Here is a 21,294-nt window from a genome sequence, read left to right on the forward strand (position 1 = left end):
TGTTTCTTTATCGGTCAGATGCTTGAAGCTTTTTTATGCTTATCTTAAATACAATTTTAAGCTAGAATATAAATTAGTAGCAAAAGAATGTAAGTTAATAACTAAATATAAGTACTTTGAGGAAAAGAATTATTGTCTCTGACTTTGCATTCTGAAAACATCACACTGCTTTTCTTATACTAAAAGCTTAACAGATATTTGTTAAATTTAACTAAACTGGTTTCACAGGCAATGAAGAAAAGAAGTAGGGGGCAGCTGGGTGGTTCAGTGAATTGAGAGCCAGGCCTAGAGACAGTACATCCTAGGTTCAAATCTGGCCTCAGACACTCCCCAGCTGTGTTACTCTGGGCAAGTCACTTAACCCCCATTGTCTACCCTTTACCACTCTTCTGCCTTGGGACCAATACTGAGTATTGATTCTAAGATTTCCATCTTAGATAAGGTTTAAGGTTCCATAAGATAAGGTTCCATCTTAGGTAAGGGTTTAAAAAAAAAAAGAAAAGAAGTAAAATAGTGGAAAGAGACTACATTGAGGCTGCCAGTTGCAAAAGAGAGGCACAGTGCTTGAAGCAAAAAAGGGCCAGCTGAAAAGGAAAAGCTGAAAAGCAGAGCAGTTTGGGGCCATTGAGTGCCAAAGAAAACAATCTTCTATGCCTTTCTATCTCTGAAGGCATCTAATCATAGTGTAGCCAAGTATGCTTATCCTGTTGTCCATGAGTCATTAAGGACACATTATATTCAATAAGATCTGTTTAAGCAGGAAGAGATGCATGTGATCTATCTTAGAAAAATTTCCACTCAAAATGGTATATGGAAAAAAAAAAGTTTTGCCTCCTTCTTTCCCAATTACATACAGGAAATAATGTCTTAAAATAGGTATTATACTTCCAGGCATTACTAATACAAATGTAAAATCTACTAATTTTTTAAAATGCCAAATAAGTGAAGATAGTCATATTTAATTCTTTACTACAACTACTAGATAAATGTTAATTTCTGAGAAGAGACTTTCAATAATACAATAAAAGAGGAGAAATTTACATTAATCATTACTGACCAAGAACAATATCACTTTAGAACAGCATTTCCCAAACTGTATGCCATAAAATGTGCAATGAGAAAATTTCAATGTTTTTGATTCCCTTTCTCCTATTTTATCCCAAAAGTTCACTTCTCTTTACCTTAAGAGTAGCCCTAACTCCAAGCTCCTAAACCAATATTTATGAATTTCATCAAAATTCAAGCTCCAGAGGTTTTCACAATACAAGTTTTGGAAGTGCGATTTTAAATCCTTTAATTGGGTTTTAGATTAATATTTCTCTTAACTGGAAACTCACAATAATGTTGTTCATATGTTAATTCATCTACCACAAAAAGACTTGATCAGATCTAAGTTTTACCTTATAGCATTAAGGCTTTACTTGCTTTTTGAGGAGGTAGTAGGTCTATTTCTTTCTGGGATTCTCAATCCAGTACCGAGTGGCATTAAACTAACTTGAAGATACAGAAGAAAAAAAGATCATAATTAAAAAATGATTTTGTTAGTCTCCCCATAATTAAGCTTATTTAATGACTTACATATATTGTTTTGAACAGAAGGATTTGGTAAGACCCTAGGATAGACAGAAGGTCTCTTTTGAGTAAATGATGGCTTCTTATTTTCACTTCATTTCAGGGGAAAAAAGCTTGATTTTCAAAATAATCTTTTTTAAGCTTCTCAAAATAATAATTATAACAATAGTACACTTATATAGTGATTTAAGGTATGCTATGTCCTTTACAAATATTATCATCTCATTTGATTCTCACAATAACCCTGGGAGGTAGGTGCTATTATTATCTCCATTTTACAGATGAGGAAACTGAGACACATAGTACTTAACTGACATGTCAGGATCACATACTTAATAAGTGTCTAATAAGAGATTTGAACACAAGACCTCCTGACTGTCAAGCATCCTATCCCCTATGCCACCTATCTGCCTAATATAGCAAAGTGTCTCAAAGTAGGCAAAAAAGGAGGCAAATTTTGCTTTTCTAGTCTTCGATCTTGTAATTGTTTTCAACTTGGACAACCAATTACTTCAAATCTGTGGATTTTAACCTAAGGCTATCACCTTAATATGGTACAGGGGCCCTGTCCAATAGATATAATGACAAATGGTATTATTTACGAATAGATAATGCATTAGTTCACAGTATTTATTGAGGCACTTTGAAAAGTCTGTAGGAAGGTCCTTCAGAAGGGTCCTATTAAGGTATATACAAAAGGGATGCATGGTGCATTTTCACTGTTTTAGAAGGATAAGGCAAATACAAGACATATAAAGATTCAAGCAAAGGGAGTGGATTTTGGAAGAGACCTCTGTGGTCAGTCTGAATTGGTTCTGGAATAGGAATCCCTTCAATTTTCCCAAGTAGTCTTTCAGCCCCAGCTAGATGATTGATAGCTCAACGCCTCCAGGCAGTCACTTCACAAAGGAATAGCTCAATTCCTTCTACAGAGCATTTCTCTGCAAATTTCACTATTTCTAGTTTCTTTATCTTCTATCCAAGTACCAAGACAAGCAGTTCTTTTTAAATTTCTCTACTCTATAAATGCAGCCAAAGAGCACATTAATTTGTTTAATTGCCACTATTTGCCAGTGGGTTCTAGTTATAGTGAGCTTATTAAGTTCATTAACGGGGTCAGCTGGGTAGCTTGGTGGATTGAGAGCCAGGTCTAGAGACGGAGGTCTTAGGTTCAAATCTGGCCTCAGATACTTCCCAGTTCTGTGACTCTGGGCAAGTCACTTAACCCCCATTGCCTAGCCCTTACTGTTCTTCTACCTTGGAACCAATACACAGTATTGATTCCAAGATGGGAGGTAAGGGTTTTTATTTAAAAAAAAAAAGATCCCAGATCTTTTCCATATAAACTTATGTTGGTCAGACTGTAGTTTTTACAGCATTGATTTCCTTGGGCCAAGTGAAAAATCTACTAAAGAGTATGTTTATCCTTACTAAGTTTAATATAATTAAATTTGGGCCTGTAGAGATCTTTTTGGAAACTGTCATCCAATAATAAAAGGGGATAAATATAGCATCTACCTTGTGGGGGTTTTGTTAGAATTAAAGAGGCTAATATATGTAAAGTGGTTTACAATATAAATATTAGCTCTAAGTAGCCAATCTAGCTTTGTTTCGTCTGCAAATATACTAATTTTAGGGAAAAAACTGGTAAAAATGTTGAACAAATCATATTTTATTTTTAGCATGACAGTGGAATATGTAATGAATTTGGAGTGAAGGGAGGTCTATGTTCAAATCCCAATTGATACTTTACTTCTATGACAGTTGGACAAGTCAGTGACTCTCAGTTCCTTATCTGTGAAAAGAAGAGTTGGACTAGAGGGCTCTTCTAGTTCTGGATCTCTAACCTTAAGATGTTCCAGATAATAGGCCTCATTGTGCCATACCTTTTTAAACACTTCTGCTGAAGTCTTCCAGAAGCTGAAGCTTAGTGAGGAAGAACCAGAAAAAATTTCTCTCAGATTGAATGTAAACTCTTAGCAATCATCTAGAAACAAACTGACATCTTATGTTTCCAAACACAACTCAAAACAATACATTACAGTGGAACGAGAGCATTTCACTCTCTTGTCAGAGGATCTAGACTCAAAGGCCACCACTGCAATAAGGCATTTAAGCTCTCTCAAGTTTCTCAGTTTCCTCATTTGTAAAATGAGGGGATTGGCCTGGCAACAGTAGTTCTATGATTTTACCAGCAAGGCAAATACATATTGATTTGTAAAATGTCTCTAATCTTTATTGTTTCCAAATTGGTTTTAAAAATCATGTGAAAAACTAAGGGTTCTGTTCAATCCAAATAGGTGAACTATAGAGTCTAGAAACAGACATGACAACTTCCCTAACTTCCCAAAACTCTAAAAATGAAATAGTTTCAAGAAAGCTTTCAAAAGGTAACAGAATAAGTACTAACATAATTACCTGGGACAAAACAGAAAGAAACAGGATTATTAAGTTGAGATAGAAAGAAGGGAAAAGATAATAAGAGGTACTGATAACTCAAAATGGAAAAAAAAATTTGTGGTTAAGGCTAAAATTTATTTGGTAAGAGATCTTGAGATAATCTACTGAGGTTGACAAGCAAATGAGCAAGTTAAAGCTGTGGTTTGTAATATTTAGCTTTTGATGACTAGGTAAGTTTCATATCATGATGAGCAGCTGAAGGGTTCAGTGAAAATGGAAGACAAAATAATTTGTTTATTCTTCTTCCATTGGTCTTTCCCCCCCTTATACACTAGAGAATGTGTCGTTCCCCCCCCCCCCCCAATTTATTTATCAGCTCCAAAGGAATCTCTAATATATTGGGCATAATGATTAGAACTCTGATGGGGTCAGAAATCATACTAGTAGGACCAATGTCCTTGAGTTGAGGTGTGACTCTTTAGATTATCAAAATATTTAAATGAAATTATTTCAATGAAGATATCCCAGAAACATTTTAACTCAACATGTCTAAAACTGAACCCATTCTCTTTCTCCCTAAAGCTTTCCCTATTCTTCTCAACTGCACACTCTCCCAAACCCCATAAATCCAGTCAGTTGTCCAATCTTGACTGTCTGTTTTCACAACTTTCTCCCCTCCCAATCCTTATCTCCACTCATATATCCATTCCCTTATTTTAGGCCCTAATCACTTCCCTAGACCTCCTGACTGGTCTCCCAGCCTCAAGTTTTCCACTCCATTCCATCCTACATGCAGGTTGTTAAAGTAAGTTGCCTTAAATATATATCTATGTGATTCCCTTACTCAATCAAGTCCAGTGGCCTCTGGGATAAATATATATAAACTTTTTTATGTAGATTTGACTTAGAAAGTCTTATACAAGTTGTTCCCAAATTGATGGATATTACCCCTCCTCCTGCACTCAGTGATCCCACCAAAATAACCTTCTCTGTTGCTCAGACACTTCTGTCTCCACACCTTTGTAAATGGCCAACTCTCATGACAGGAATTCACTCCTTTAACCCTTCCTCAGAGCCTGTCAGTCAATCACCATTTATTAAATTCTTCTATGAACTGCTAAATGCTGAAGATACGAAGAAAAGTAAAGAGACAGTGCTGGCTTTCAAGGAACCCACAGTCTAAAGGGGACAACACGAGAATAACTACATACAAATAAGCTGTATACAGGAAAAGCTGAAAATAAATAGGGAGAAAGAAGGCACTAAAATTCAAAGGACCAGAAGACTTCCTGTAGAAGTTAATGGCAAACCACTCAAACTCCAAATGGGGTCAAGAAGAGTCAGACATAACTGAAATGACTGAACAACAAGGTGGGGGGGGGGGGCAGCGGCAGAAGGGACCACTCTAACAGATGAATGGAGGAGGGCCTATAGGAGGAGGGAAGGGACTTGTGGCAGGCAGGCAGATCAGACAGTAGGCTATCACATCAGTCCAAGTTTTAGGAGATATGGGGCTGCACAAGGGTGATGTCAGTGACAAAGGAAGGAAGTGGGAAGTATCTGAGAGAGCTTATAAAGGTAAAATCAAAAGGTCTTAGCAATGGATTAGAAATGTAGGGGGAGAAAGAGAAAGAGTGAGGAATAGAGGGATAACCCCTAGGTTTCAAGTCTTGGTGACTGGAAGGATGGTGGTACCCTTGACAATATGAGGGAAGTCTAAAAATGGGAAAGGGGAGGTAAGATAATGAGTTCAGTTTTGAACATATTGGGCTTCAGATGCCTAAGGGTCATCCAGTTTGAGATGTCCAATAAATAGTTGGAAATGTGAAACCAGAAATAAGGAGAAAGTATATGCTAGAACAGAAGATTAGAGAATCATTAACATAGTGATCATCATTGAATCCATGGGAGCTGATGAGATCACCAAGTGAAATAGGGTAGTATAAGAGAAAAGAGCCCAATGAAGAGTCCTATGGGACACTAGTGGTCATCAGGTGTAATAACGAATGAAGAGCCAGTGACTAAGAAGGAAGAGTCAGATAGGAAGGAGGAAAACCAGGAGAGAGTAGTGATGGAAAGGAGGAAATAGTTGAGCATAGCACCAAAGTTTGGAATATATAGGAATATGGATGAATAGAAGTGTTCATACATAGTAAAGTCAGAAGAGAAACAGATTTAGGCAAAAACATAATTATCTCAATTTGGATGTGCTGAATTTTCAATCCTCATAGGATATAGTTAGGGATGTTTTGGAAGTAGTTGGAGCTGGGGAACTGAAGCCCAGGAGAAAAGTAGGTACTTTCAGTTTGAATGTTATGGTCTTCTCTTTATTCTTTACCTAGTGTCAGCAGGATTGAAGAAAAGGTAGAGAGATTGAATTCTTTGCCAAGGATAAATAGAATATGACCTATTACATGCCTGCTATGTGCCAGCCACTGAAGTATACAAGTCCAAAGGGTTAAATTATTGCTATTCACAAGGATTCTGCATTCTGTTGTAGATAAACATATTTTAAAATCTACAGCATAAAAAGTAATTAATATAAATATGCTTGTATACAATGTTCTTCATTAGGTACTGAAATTATAAAGCATTGAGAAGATATATCATGCCTGTCCTCAACTGGCTTACAGTTTTTACAAAAGGCAAATACTCCCTAATCACTCAACAATTTAGGGGCTGAAAAATTAGTATCTACCCTGTCCTTAAATCATGTCTAGTAGATTAAAACCAACAGAGCTTAAGTGACTTGCCAAGGCCACACATCTAGTGAGCTGTCTGAGGTTCGATTTGAATTCAGATCTTCCGAACTCAAGGGCCAGTGCTCTTTCTACTGAGCCTCCTTCCTCCTCCAGCCCCATACTTTATACTTCAGTGCTTTTATTTTCATTGCTTTTTTACATTGTTCCTTCAAAGGAGAATGCCTTTTCCCCTCTCTGCCTGTATTCTTCCTACCCATTCCTTCTATTTTAAAAACCCTTACCTTCCATCTTACATCAATACTATGTATTGGTTCCAAAGCAGAGCAGTAATGGGGGTTAAGTGACCTGCCCAGGGTCACACAACTAGGAAGAATCTAGACCAAATTTAAACCCAGGACCTCCTGTCTCTAGGCCTGGCTCTCAATTCCCTGAGCCACCTACCTACCCCACTTTCTATCCATTTTTAAAAGCCAATTCAAGTAGCACCTCCTCTAGAATAATCTTCATTAACTTTCCATTTCAGACTTCACAGAACACTTTGTATCTTTTAGGTCCTTATCAAATACATTTTGTACTGTAGCTATTTGGGTATGATTTACACACCCTTAAGTAGACTTATCTCTAAGAGAACCATAGTGTTTTCTAAAAATTTTCCATTTTTCCTAGCACAGTGATTTGCACAGTGTAGTGGCAATCAATGTTTTTTTTTTTAATGGCTCATTTTGGTTGAAAATTTTGACTGTTTTTGGAAATTTAAGCCCTTCCACTCCATCCCTATATTAAGATCATGGATACAGTTGAGGTCGTAAAAGAAAAGGGATGTATTCATCTGAAGCCATGGAGATGAATGACGAGTTTGCCAAAATGTTCACCCACATGCATTTATTAAGGGTCTAACATGGGGGTGAGGAAATTGACATACAACACCCCACACACACAAAAGGGGGGGGGAATAGCAAAAGAGCGTCCCAGTTTAACAGAAGAGAAGTCCCCATGCAAACAACCCCGCACCCAAAAGACAGAGACTGATTAAGCTGTAGGCAAAGGTGACAAGTGCCGTGGAAGCCCAACAGGGTCATCCCCAACAGCATTCCGGGCTGGGCAAGGGGATGTGCAGCGCGGAGCAGACAGAACATGGAAAGCAGCCCAGAAGGCCGAAGACCACAGCTGGGAGGAAGCTGAGGTTGACCAACTGTCAAGCGAAGCAGCACAGGTCAAAAGGCCGGAATTCTTTCCTATCTCCGCAGGAAGAAGCCGGGACTGGGCGACTGATTGACTGATCGATCGATCATCCACTTAGGAAGGGCCTCCCCACAACGGGAGGGGAAGCCTGGTCAGACTTCTCGGGTTCTGCTCCCTTTCTTCCCCCACCCAGTCCTAAGCCTAGGGTTTTTCCCACGGAATCTTGCTCCCACTGGGGGTCCGCTATCCTCCCTCCCCCGAGGGAGGAGCGTGGGCCGCGCGCGATCTTACCCGAGCCCGGCAGACAGGGCCGGCTGGGGGTTGGGGGGTGGCAGTCTCCGCCTTCGCATCCCCGCCCTCGCCCACGGCAACCACGACGGCGCTGCACGACTTCCGGGGATAGGAAGACCGGCCGCCACCCGCCTCAGGCACTCCCTGCCCTGCGCCGCCGTCCGCGGGCCGGCGCTTCTGGCTGCCGGCAGGAACCTCCCATCCCTGGGGTCGACGCCCCGCCCCGGGTCTCCCGGGAGCCTGAGGGAACCGCTTCCGGGTTCGCGCCCCCTACCGCCCCGGAGGGGTCGGTGGCGGAGGTTCAGTTTCCGGGTTGCTGGCCTCAGTCGCTGCTGCTGCTGCTGCTGCTGCTGCCGCCGCCGTTGCTGCCAGGGGCTGCCATCACCCGCGCCGCCGCTTCTGCCGCTAGAGCCTGCCTGCAGAGCGTGGCTAGTCATCTCGATTGGCCTTGGTGGGAGCGGAGGGGAGCGGAGCGCGAGCGCCGGTGGGGCGGGCGGGGGCTCGAGGATGAAGCGGACTTGAGCTCCAGGCGGAGGCCGGAGCCCCCGCCCCTCCCTCCCCCAGCCTCTTGAGGTGGAGCAGCGGCTTAGAGGCATGGGGGGCTCCTGTCCGGCCTAAGGCTCCGACCGGCGTCCCGGACCCCTCCTCACCCCGTTACCCAGTCCGGGACGTGGAGCGGGGGAGGGGAGGCGGTCCGGCCCCGCAACCCCCGGCTCGAGGAGGCGGGACCCCGGGCCCAGCCGCCTGCCCTGCCGTGCCCTGCCCAGTTGGCCTCGGTGAGTTCTGTACACCCTCCCCCCCCGCACTTCTCCCCCCCATTCGAGCCTCCCCCTTAAATTGATTTTTAAAAGGTCTGTGAGTTTTCTGTCTTGGGGTGCATATTCCTCACGGGAGGCACGGGACGCCCAGCGGACCCCGACGGCAGGGGACCGTGGTGTTGGCATCCCTCCTGGATGGAGGAGCGGGCCCTCTCCCTGGACTGAAAGGCTTCCCGGCTGCTTGATCGGCTAACAAAAGAGCGGGGGGAGGGGAGTGGGCGAGCCCCTCGGGATGTCGAGCCGGGGATGCGGTGAGACGGGCGGGCCCTGAGGCGAGGGTGAATGATGGAGCGTAGCGACCTGCGGGTCTGGGGCCTTTGTGGAGGAGCTCTCCGTTGGCCAAGTCTGGAAAGAACATCCATTTCCTCCAAGCTCTAGTAACGTCTCTGAGAAATGGATGTGGAGACAAAAAGCTACTTTTTGGTATATGTACGTGCCAGAAAAGACACGCGGGGTTAGCTTCACGAAGATTGTTTGGGGAGGAAAGAAGGGGTTAGCCAAAGACACCTTCTGTGAATTTATTTGCAGTTAGTTATTCTAAATTGTGATCCCCAAAATGTGACAGACTTTGATTTGGAAGGTTTGCTTATTTGGAAGTTGACTTGTAGACTTCCAAATATCATGTAAGAGTTATAATTTATTGTTTTTTAGGCTGAGAACTTTTTTTAAAAAACGAATGTCAAGCCATCTCCCTTCCCTTCCCAGCTGCTTGTGATCTTCTTGCTTTTGTTAGGAAATTTGTTCAAGGATTGTAGGCAGCTTTAACATTCAATTGAGGAATTGGAACTCACATTTTTCAGTTGGGTTTATAAGATTTGCTTTTTCAAATGAGCTAGTGTATGTAAAATGCTTTGTAAATTTAAAAACGCTGTAACTTTGTACATGTCAGTGTTTATTTTTAAATTCACTCCAGAACTTTCTAGAAATTAGATGTTTTTAGAATAAGTGTTGATGAATTCAGTTATCAAATATTTTGTGTTTTTGTGAATGTGATATTCCAGGTACTATAGGAAGCAAATTAAATTTTAATTAAGGAAAATTTAATGTGGACTAAGATAAGCCACCCTCCCACCCATGTGTAGTCCTTTAAAAACTTATATATTTTTTTAAACCCTTACCTTCCGTATTGAAATCAATACTGTATATTGGTTCCAAGGCAGAAGGGTGGTAAGGGCTAGGCAATAGAGTCACACAGATGGGAAGTGTCTTGAGTTCAGATTTGAACCTAGGACCTCCTGTCTCTAGGCCTGGCTCTCAATCCACTGAGCTACCCAGCTGCCCCCAAAAACTTACATCTTAAATAGTAAAATGTGTGGATTTTTCTTAAGTAGGTTTTCTTGGAGCTTTTAACAGCAGAATTTATATTATTTGCCACTAATTGGCCTAGAATGGTTAGCTGAGGAACTGTATCTTTCTAACTCAAGAACTACAGTTTATTTCAGGAACAGACCGAAAGCACTGCTGTGGGTTCAAACTGCAGCTTATAGATCCTTTTGTTTTGGTTTTGAGTGAAAACACATTCTCAAGGAGAAAGAGTAGTGGAGTATATGTAAAAAACTTGTAGGGGAGGTAAGCAATCATTTGGGGAGAAATCTTTGATAAAAGAAACTTGATTGTTTCTTCCCTCTCCCAAATATCTATTCACTTTCCTCTCTTCTCTTTTGCTGGAATGGAAATATTTAAGTTTCATAATGTGCTGTAAGGGAACTTTGTCTGATTTGTCTTTTGAACTGAGTTTATGCTAAGCCCTGTGGAGGACCTGACTGACTCATCTGTGATAAATGCTCATTGTGATAGATTGCATCTTTTCCACCTTTGAGGTGTCCTTCAGGAAAGAACTAGCTTTCTTTCCTTTTGTTCCTGACTTCTTAGGTTTTGTAGTGAAAGGGATTTGTGTAAATGAACCAACAGGGTAATTTTGAGTTAAATGATCCAATAAATGTTGTCAGTGATTTCTGATTTAGATTGAGATTTATAGAAGATCAAGACTAGAAAGAATCTGAGAAATCATCTAATCCAGCTACATGACAAGGGGGAAAGAATGCCAGATTTGGGTCCAATTTCCACTTATAGTTGCTAATTCAATCAAAAATTATATTTTGAAAGCTTCCTATGAATTAGGTGCTGGGCACATAAAGATAAGTGAAGCAGTTCCGCTTTCAGGAAGCCAAGAATTTTCGTCTGGTGAACGAAAATAATTAAATACTAGATATAGAAAAAATATTTTTTGTGATGAGATGGGGTAGGAACACTGCAGGAATTGGGAAAAGGCTTAAAAGCTGAGGAGGGTCTGTTTGCTTTTCTGTAAACAAGGTCCTGGACTAAATAATCTATAAGGTGGCTTTAAACTCAAAATCTAGTCTGGGAATGACTTTATTTTGAGGCCTCCGGAAGGTTAATTAATTGATTTAGCCAAGGCATCAGAGCCAGGCCTTTTTTTCTACCTTTTAGTCTAGTATTCTTTTCATTACACCTCTGTCTCTAGTAACCTTGGTACCTCCAGTTTCTTTGATTTTTCTCTAGTGGGTACTCTGTTGCACAGTTAATCTTTGTATGCAGTGTCTAGCTTATAACAGGTATGTAATAAATGCTTATAGAATGAGTCAGTCACAGACTCTTCATGAATCTGTAGCCCTTGCTAGGATTTATTTTCTTCTCAGTGTCTTGGAGAATCCTTACCATGATAAGGCATCAGAGGAAGACTTCAGTGGATGCTTTTGTTAACAATGAATATATTCCCCTGTCATTCTTGAATGGGAATCAAAATTACGTCTTGTCCTAATTAAGCCTTCAACTTTTTCTATTAGGATTATTAAAGCTTCTCTCAAAGTTTGGAATATTTTTTTAAAGACATTTTCTTTTCAGAGTCAAGTTCACTTATATGAAATTTGAAGGACTAATCTCAAGTACTAGATTTGTCTTTTTTAGTAATTTATTAAGATAACCAACTTGAGAAAAGTTTCACTGTTTAGTGTTGAAAATTCTGAGCTATTTTATTTTTTTCTTAAAACTAATTTAAGAAAAATAATGGAGGGGGTTCTATTGTCATCCTTCAGTTTAGGAAAGTTTAGAAAGATCAATTTGACTGCTGCAGAATGGACAGTGGACTGGAGTAGGAGGAGATTTGTGGCAGGTAAACCAAAAAGCAGACTTTTGGAGTAGTTCAGATGTGAGGGGAGGAGGTCTTGCACCAGGCTAGTGACAGTGGCAGAGGAAGGGGGCACATTAGAGAACTGTTATGAAGGTAGAAACAAGAGAAGGTTTAGAACTGATTATGTGTGGAGAGGTGAGAGAGAAGGGAGTCAAGGGGATGACACCTAGATTTTGGGAGACTTGAGGATGCTGCTATAAGTAATAGGGAAAATAGGAAGAAGGGAAGGTGTTTGGGGTTGTGAAAAATTAATATTGAATTATGAAAGTCAAAACACTGCAAAGAAGTCAGGAATGAACATTGAATAAAAGCCATTAGATTTATGGCAGTTAAGAGATCATATTGTAACCTGGGAAATTTTCATTTGAAGGATAAGATCAGAAACCAAATTGTAAAGAGGTAAGAGAGTAAATGAAAAGGAAGTAGAATCAATAATACCATAACCAAAATAGAGGAACATGTATAGTTTACCTGTCAGATGAGATCTGTGGAAAGGAAGAATTTATGGTCAACTGAGAGAGAGCATTATGAAATATAAAATGGACAATTTTCATTATGTGAAATTAAAAAGGTTTACACAAGTAAAACCAATGTAACTAAGATTAGACAGAAAGGTGGGGAGGGGGTTTACAAGTTTCTCTGATAAAGGCCTCGTTTCTCAAATATATAAAGAACTGTCAATTTTATAAGAATATAAGTTATTCTCCAGTTGATAGTCAAAGGATAGGAACAGCCAGTTTTCAAATGAAGAAATCATAATGATCTATAGTCATTTGACAAAGAAGTTCTAAATCATTGATTGGAGGAATGAAAATAAAACAACTCGGAGGTATCACCTTATAACTATCAGATTGGCTAATAAGAAAGAAAAGGAAAATGATAAATGTTGGTCAGGATGTGGGAAAATTGGGACACATTATACACTGTTGGTAGAGTTCTGAATTGATCCAGCTATTCTATAGAGCAATTTGGAACTGTGTCCATAGGGCTATAAACTGTGCATATTCTTTGAGCCAGAATTATAACTCCTAGGTCTGTATCCCAAAGAGAGCAAAAGAGGGGGAAAGGACTTATTTGTACAAAAAGTGTTTAAAGCAGCTTTTTGTGATATCAAAGAATTGGAAACCGAGGGGAATATCCATCAGTTGAGGAATGGCTGAACATATTTTAGTATGTGATTATAATGGAATACCATTCTACTATAAGAACTGTTGACTAGGGTGATTTCAGAAAAACCTGGAAAGACCTATATGAACTGATTGCAAAGGAAAGTGAAATGAGAACCAGGAGAACATTATGCACAATAATAGCAATATTGTACAGTGAATCAACTATGAATGGTTTGATTATTTTCAGTAATACAGTGATCCAAGAGTGTTTCAAAGGACTTACAATGAAAAATGCTATCCACCTTCAGAGAAAGAATTGATGAAGTGAGTGCAGGTTAAAGGAACTATTTTCACTTTAAAAATAAAAATTTTGTTTCATAACATGACCAATATGGAAATATATTTTGCATGAATGCACTTGTATGATCTACTTCAAATTACTTGCTTCCTGGGGAGAGGGAAGAAAGAGAGAGAATTTGGAATTAAAACTTTTAGAAAACAAATGTAAAGAATTGTTATTACATATAATTGGGGTAAAAAAAAATTTTAAGCCAAGTAGAATCACCCATTGTAGAAGATTTTCTCAAGGAGTTTATCTGCAAAAGGGAGACATGATGAGGAATAATGATAGCTAGTAGGGACTGATGTATCAGTTTCTGAGGATGAGGGAGACATGGACATATTTAAGGTAGCAGGGAATCAACTCCAATACAGGGAGAAATTGATGATTAATGAGAATAGAGTAATAAAAGGAGCAACCTGCTGGAGAAAATGAAATGAAATGGGGTTCACTGTGCAGTAAAGCCTTTTGGCTTAGCCTCAACAAGAAAGTCCACCTTTTCATTAGGGATGAAAGAGAAAATAGTAAGCGAAGATATCTGAGTGATGTGAAATGAGACAAAAGTGGGAGTTCACCATTTTCCTTGTTTTTCTTACTTTACTTTGCATCAGTACGTATAAGTTTTTCCATATTCTATGGTTGTCATTTCTTATACAGTAGCATTCCACAATGTGTTTAGCCATTTCCCATTTGAGTGATATAGCAGAAAGAACACCGGAGTCCTAGGACCTGGCTTTCAACTCCAACTCTGGCAGGACTTGTATGATATTGGGGAAATCTTTTAACTTCATTGGGCCTCAGTTTCTTTATCTGTAAAATGAGGGGTGGAGTAGGTTAAATGTACCAGAGGTACTTTCTAGAAAGCTCAATGTCTATGTTCCTATAAGATACAATTCAGGCATTTTAAGGAGCAGGAACTTGTAAAGATAGTGGACTCCTCATAAAGATACAAAATAGTCAAAGTAGGAAGAAGTCAGGCCATCTCACCTGTTTCAGTCCAAACAAGTTAAAGTTTTCCCAGCCTAATCCCCATTTCCTCAAAACCTTGTCTGGTCTGACTGAGGAGACCTGAATTGATAAGCTATACCCATAAAAGGCTATATATATGCAGATAGAGGGGGTTGAAATAGTCCTTGTTTTTGATTGTTTTAAACCCACTTGAATAATTAGGATAATTGGTTTTGTAAATTTCCCACTCTGCTTAACTAGTTTTTGAGATAAGATAACTCTGAAGTAACCAGCCAGCGGTGAATGAGGAGAGTACCATCTTTGCATCAGAGACTAGGATAAAATAGGGCTGCCCACTCTCATACTTTGTACTTCCTTGCTGGCTGTAATACTGGCTCATGAGTACTCATTCTCCCAAGGATGAAATAAAAGAGCCTTTGACACACTGACTCTGAGTTCAAGATCCTTTTGAGTAGGTGGTTGTTCCTCTCTGTTGGGGGGCTTGTCCTGTACTAGACTTCTGAGTTCCAATACCCATTGGCAGGATGTCCTCCTGAATCTTTGTGTCGGTGGATTGGCTATTGGCATCTGGGGATCTTGGACTCCTGATGAAACTGAAGGGACTTGGCAGCTGTGTCACAAACGTTTTAGGGAGGAAAAACTGTGCTTGGGGAGGATTTGATCTTTCTAAGGGGCTCTTTTAACCATGTAAGTTTGTGCATATGGACCCAGATAGAAAACAGCTATTAAGTATTACTTGGGTGGTCCTTGAATCTGGTTAGAATCTATTTGGACCAGGTGGTTAGAGTCTTTATGCTTGGAGAGAAGTGGTCTGTACCTGCCCTGGTTGGAATCCAGGTTTAGAGATTTCCCATTGGAATCAGGTATAATGGAGACTAGTGAGTCCCCAAGGATCAGGAAAAAGAAAAAATTCACTCCCCAGGGTTCCCAAAAAGTCCTTTATGGAACCAATTGGATAATTGAGATGAATTGGAGAAATGTGAAGTTAAAAGTAAAAAGAAAATGATAAAATTTTGTTGGTTAGTGGGTATTGGAGTGCCCATAAGAGATGACTTGGCCTTCTAGCCAAAGTTCAAAATCAGGTCATCCAAGAATTGGGTGTGTCAACTTTTAAATTTATATGTTTATAATTAGAAACCTTTCAACCCCTAGGAGACAGAATATGCTAGATTGTGGTTACCAAACTCCGGTTTATTCCCCTTCAAGGAAAAGGATCTGGAAAAAGGAGATGGAGGCCTGGGGTGGGATCCTCTTGAACATTTGCCCCCACCCTATGTTCTATCCCAACAAGGAGTGAACTTAGAGGAGGAAGGAGCAATAGGGGGTGTGCAATCTGCCCGGAGTGCCCCACTAGGTATAGAAGGTGACTGGAGGGGGCCCCTATGACCCTTTCTGAAGGAAACTAGGTCAACTAGCCAAAGATATTCAGCAATCCCCATTCCCAGAAGGGGGGGGGATGAATAAGAAAACAAAAGAGGAACCCTTCCTATTACAGGAAGTTCCATTGGGAGGAGGTGGAATCAGCACACAGCCCCTTAATCTGTAAAGAAGTAAGAAATTTTAAGAAAGAAATGTGAAGCCATTGTTGGAAGACCTGATTGGACTTGTGGAACAATTTGATCAGTTCCTGGGCCCCAACCTCTATTCCTGTAAGGAATTAATGGCTATTATGAATTTTATTTTCTGGAAAGGAGAGGCAACAAATTTGGTGGGCAGCTATGGAGAATTGAGAAAGATGCTATGATTTTGGACCAGGTGTAGTTCCTGCTGTCCAAAAGTTTCCCAATGTACATCTGAGGTGGAATAATAATAATGAGAACCACCAGAAGAATATGAGGGATTTAAGAGGATTGATAATCCAAGGGGTTAAAGATGTAGCATCTAAGAGCCAAAATTTAAATAAGGCATATGAGATAGAAGAGAAGGATTAGTCCTCATCTGCTTTCTTGGAGAGGCTGAAAGAGCTGATGTGGCGATATGGGGGAATGTACCCTCAAGAGTCTTACTCAGGGTATACTCGAAATGAATTTTGTCTCCAAAGCTTTCCCCAACATAAATAAGAAACTAATAAAAGTTGAGGGATGGAGTGATAGACTGTTTAAAGGAACTTCTTAGGTAAGCACAAGAAGTTATTTGTACAAAGGGAGTATGAGAAACAGAAGGAGAAGGCTAAGATCATGGCGTCAACTGTTAATTAAATCATGAAGAAACACCCCAGTTACCAGTGGCAGAAAGTTAATAACCCTCTGGGGTGCTGGGACAGGAAGTACCAGAAACACCCTAATGGCTATAGGAGACCTGAACAATGAAGACCAGGTCAGGGGAAAGTAAGGAGATTGAAAAAGGGAGAAGTTTCAAGTGTGGGAAGATAGGACATATGCAGAGATATTGCCCATAAGGTGAAAAGGAGACTAAGGTGCTCTCCCTGATGGAGCTGTAGACTAGGGAAATCTGTGGTTCTTTTTCATAGGTCCCTACCCCCAAACCCTTGATAAATTTAAGAGTGGAGCTGAATTGGGAGGAAGTAGCTTAATTAATAGATACAGAAGCACTCCCTCCCTATCAGTTATTCCATCAGGAGTGGTATTAACCAAGGATCACTAATGGTAATGGGTAAAAGAGGAATCTTGTTCTTTATCCTATTTAGAACCAACCATTGGTTGTTCCAAAATTGGAACAGTCAAAAGGAGATTAAGGAAAGGTTATTGTACATTCCCCAAATAGGAATCAAATCTGTTCTGGGGAGACTTAGTTGTTGTTTGGCCTAAACCTCAAGGTACAAGGAGGACAAATTGTAACCCAGATGCACCTCTTAAAAGATGATGATGAGAAATAAAGAAATTCTTCAGTTTGGGCTAGCAAAGGGAATGGGTGAGGTTACAGATTACCCTCATCAAAATCACTTTGAAGGATCCAGCTGAGTTGGTAAGAGTGAGGCAGTATTCCATATCACTTGAGGCAAGGAAGTCATCAGTAATAGCTGGCCTCATCAAGGATGGCCTTCTAGAACCGTGCATGTCTCTCCCTTTAATACTTCAGTACTGTCCATCTAGAAACCTGATGTTATCTTACAGATTGGTACAAGATCTGAGAGCAATAAATAAAACAGTAGAGACCAAACATCCTGTTGTTTCAGACCCATAAACACAAGCAAAATCCCTTTTGAAAGCAAATGGTTCAGTATAGTAGATTTAAAGGATGCCCTTTGGGCTTGTCCCCTAGACTCTAATAGCAGAGATTTGTTTGCTTTTGAATGGAATGATCCCAAGACCAAAAGGAAAAAACATTTTAGATGGACTGTGCTTCTACAAGGATCCACAGAATCTCCTAACCTGTTCAATCAAATATTGTAACAACTTGTGCACGAATTAGAACTGCCAGCAGAAATTACACTCTTACAGAATATAAATGATTTACTAATTGCTGGAAGAACAGAGGTGGCAGCTGCCACCAATGCATTACTAAATTTTCTAGGAGAAAAGGATTTGAGGATGTTAAAAACAAAATTGTGGTATGCTGAAAAGGAAATTAAATATTTGGGACATTGCATAAGTGCTGGAAAGGGAAGGCTAGAACCCCAGAGGATCCAGAGGATCCTCCAGTGTTTTCCAAAAACCAAAAGGGAAATAAGAAAATTTCTCGGCTTGGTAGGATACTGCTGTTGGTGGATAGATTCCTATGCCCAGCTCATAAAGCCATTGTACTCAAAATTATTGGAGGATGATCCAAATCTCCTGGTTTGGCCTAAAAGGAAAAAAGAGACATCAAACAATTGTTAGTCAGATCCCCTGTGCTGGAGCCCTACCTTCCTTGCAAAAACTATTTCATCTTTTTGTTAATATGGGGGATGGGACAACCTTGGGGTACCACAACAATTTTGGGGAGGTCAGAGGAGACTGTTAGGCCTCATATTGTTAGGTCTGGTAGCATTTAAGAAGTGGTGGCTACTGCCTTGTTGGTTAAGGAAAGTAGAAAATTATCATTTGGAGGAGCCTTAGTGGTAAGTCCTCCTCATCAAGTAAGGACCATTCTAAACCAGGAAGCTAGAAGATTGTTGACAGATTCCAGGATCCTGAAATATAAAGCTATTTTATTAGAAAAGGATGATTCAGTGCTCACTGTAGATAAATTTCTATGTTAGAATTTGGATTAAGAGAGCAAACAATTGGAACATGAGTGTTTAGACTTGATAGACTACCAAACGTAATTTAGGGAAGATGATTTGTAGGTGTCTCCACTCATGGTGGGGAGACATCTTTTTATAAATGGGACATCTCAAGTACTGGAATGAAAAAGACAATGGATATGCCATAATAGATGGGAAATATATTTTAGTTATTGAAAGTGGAAAACTACATAACAGTTGTCAGCCCAAACCTGTAATTTATACTCATTGAGTGAGGCATTAAACTGTTTGGCAAATGATTCCAGGACCATCTATACAGATTCAAAATATGCAATCGGGGTGGTACATGTGTTCGGTAAAATTTGGAAAGAGATGAATGATAAATAGGGCAGAGAATTAGTCCACCATGAATTATTAAAAAGAGTTGTTGAGAATTTGATGTTACCTGAGGAAATTGTTGTGGTACATGTTAATGGACACCAGAATACTGATACTTTTGAAGCAAAAGGTAATAGGTTAGCAAATAAGACAAAAAGAGCTGCTTTGTTTGGAAAATGTGAGGAAACTCTTATGGATTTAATCCCTACACTCCCTTCTAAAATCAGGGCTTCCTCCTCTTTCACAAAAGAGGAAAAGAAATTTAAGGGGAAAGCTGTAGAGTTCACAGCCAAGGGAAGGTGAGTGTTCTCCAGTGGAAAGGAAATGGTTAACAAACCCATAATGAGGGAAATCATGAATAGCCTACGTCAGGGGAGCCAGTTAGAACCCAAGCTATGTGTGAAATAGTATTGAGAAGGTATGGGTGTGTTGTGATATATACTATAGCAAAACAAGTCTGTGACTGATGTATCATCTGCAAGGAGATTAACAAGAAAGTCATGAGGAGTCAGGGACTAGGAGGTTGGCCTCCAGGTCTCAGACCTTTCAAAGTGTTGGAGTTGATTTTACAAAAATGTCCCATCCTGTCCCATTGTCCCACCCTACCCCCACCGAAGAGTTAAATACCTTCTGGTAGTAGTAGTAGTGGTAGTCTCTCGGTGATAGAGAATGACGATTGTCTTTGTGCAGTTTCATCTACGGTGTACCCTCATGTGGCTTTGGAGTCCAAAGGCTGAGGTGCACAGTGTGTGGCACATGGGGCCTGGGACGCCAGTTGTTACGGGAGGTGTGGCTGTGGCCTGGTGTCGGCGTTCACGCACAGCGGCAAGACGTCGACATCACTCATCTTCAAAGGTGGTGGCGGCCTGGTGAATGTGGGTTCGCCAGCTGCTTCTGTCAGAGACAGCGAGTTCTAGTTGCTTTGGTGTCATGCCAGCCCACTTCAAGTTGAACTTTAGCTGATCCTTGAATCTTTTCTTTGGTCGGCCTTGTTTCCTGAGTCCAGCTGACAGTTCACCGTAGAATACCTGTCTTGGTATTCGCTGTGGGTCCATGCGGATGACGTGTCCAGACCATCGTAGCTGGGTTCTGAGGACCAGGACTTCGATGCTGGTGGAGTTGGCTCTGTTGAGGACTTCCTGGTTGGTGATTCGGTCCTGCCATCGGATCCTCATGACTGACTGGAGGGAGTGTTGGTAGAATTGCTCCAACTGCTTCATGTGCTTCCGGTACAGTGTCCATGTCTCACAGCCGTACAGGAGCGAGCTGAGGACCACTGCGTTGTACACTTTGAGCTTCGCCACAGTGCTTACACCGCTGTGTTGGAGGACTTTGGAGCGCAGCCGCCCGAGTGCCTGGCTGGCCTTTTGGATCCTGGCATTAACTTCGTGGTCTAGGGACCCATCGTTGGCGATGGTGCTGCCCAGGTACTTGAAAGTGTTGACGTTAGAAAGCTGCGTGCCATCGATTATAATGCACGGCTGGTTTGTTGGCCTCCCTGGTGCAGGTTGGAACAGCACCTCTGTTTTGCTGAGGCTGATAGTCAGGCCAAACAGTTTTGTTGCGGTGGAGAACTTGTCCATAATGGTTTGGAGATGATTTTCTTGGTGGGCCATGAGAGCACAGTCATCTGCGAAGAGAGCTTCCAGCATGAGTCTCTCTGTTGTCTTTGTTTTTGCAGTCAGGCGGCGAAGGTCAAATAGTGAGCCATCCAGTCGGTATTTGATGTAGACGTCCAGGTCTAGATCCATCACAGCATGTCGTAATACTTGGGTGAAAAATAGTTTGAATAGTACCAGAGCGAGGACACAGCCTTGTTTCACGCCATTGGAGATGTTGAAGAGGTCGGAAGTCTCTCCACCATATAGGACTTCCCCTGTCATGTCGACATGAAAGAGCTGGATCAGTTTGATGAATTTTGCTGGGCAACCGAGCTTGCTGAGGATCACCCACAATGAGTCCCTGTTCACTGTGTCGAATGTCTTTGTCAGGTATATGAAAACAATGTAGAGACTCAGGTTCTGCTCAAGGCATTTTTCCTGCATTTGCCTCACCGTGAAGACCGTGTCGATGGTGCTGAGATCTGGTCGGAGGCCACATTGTGATTCAGGCAGGTTCTGCTCTGAAACAGATGACAGGAGTCTGTTGAGTATAACACGGGTGAGGATCTTTCCAGCAGTGGAGAGTAGTGAGATGCCTCTGTAGTTGTCACAGGCTGCTCGTGAGCCTTTGTTCTTGTATAGGGCTACGATGGAG

The 21,294-nt window shown here is 41.0% G+C and overlaps 2 protein-coding genes across 10 annotated transcripts in view; one reads left to right on the forward strand and one right to left on the reverse strand.

Annotated features, from left to right (window-relative positions):
• Positions 1–8,390, reverse strand: part of KRIT1 (KRIT1 ankyrin repeat containing) — a 45,986-nt gene extending 37,596 nt beyond the window's left edge. For 2 of the 6 annotated variants that reach the window (XM_007505007.3, XM_007505006.3), the window contains exon 1: positions 8,148–8,376. The gene's annotated coding sequence lies outside the window, so the exon portion shown is untranslated. Of the gene's footprint in view, positions 1–1,400; positions 1,495–8,147 lie in introns of all 6 variants that reach the window. The other 4 variants (XM_016426406.2, XM_056800192.1, XM_001378202.5 and 1 more) reach the window with 4 other exon arrangements.
• A 42-nt stretch (positions 8,391–8,432) lies between these two features.
• Positions 8,433–21,294, forward strand: part of ANKIB1 (ankyrin repeat and IBR domain containing 1) — a 136,335-nt gene continuing 123,473 nt past the window's right edge. For 3 of the 4 annotated variants that reach the window (XM_016426404.2, XM_056800188.1, XM_056800189.1), the window contains exon 1: positions 8,433–8,923. The gene's annotated coding sequence lies outside the window, so the exon portion shown is untranslated. The remainder of the gene's footprint in view (positions 8,924–21,294) is intronic. The other variant, XM_056800187.1, reaches the window with a different exon arrangement.

Source organism: Monodelphis domestica, chromosome 5 (assembly GCF_027887165.1).
Source record: "Monodelphis domestica isolate mMonDom1 chromosome 5, mMonDom1.pri, whole genome shotgun sequence".
Lineage (NCBI taxonomy): Eukaryota > Metazoa > Chordata > Mammalia > Didelphimorphia > Didelphidae > Monodelphis > Monodelphis domestica.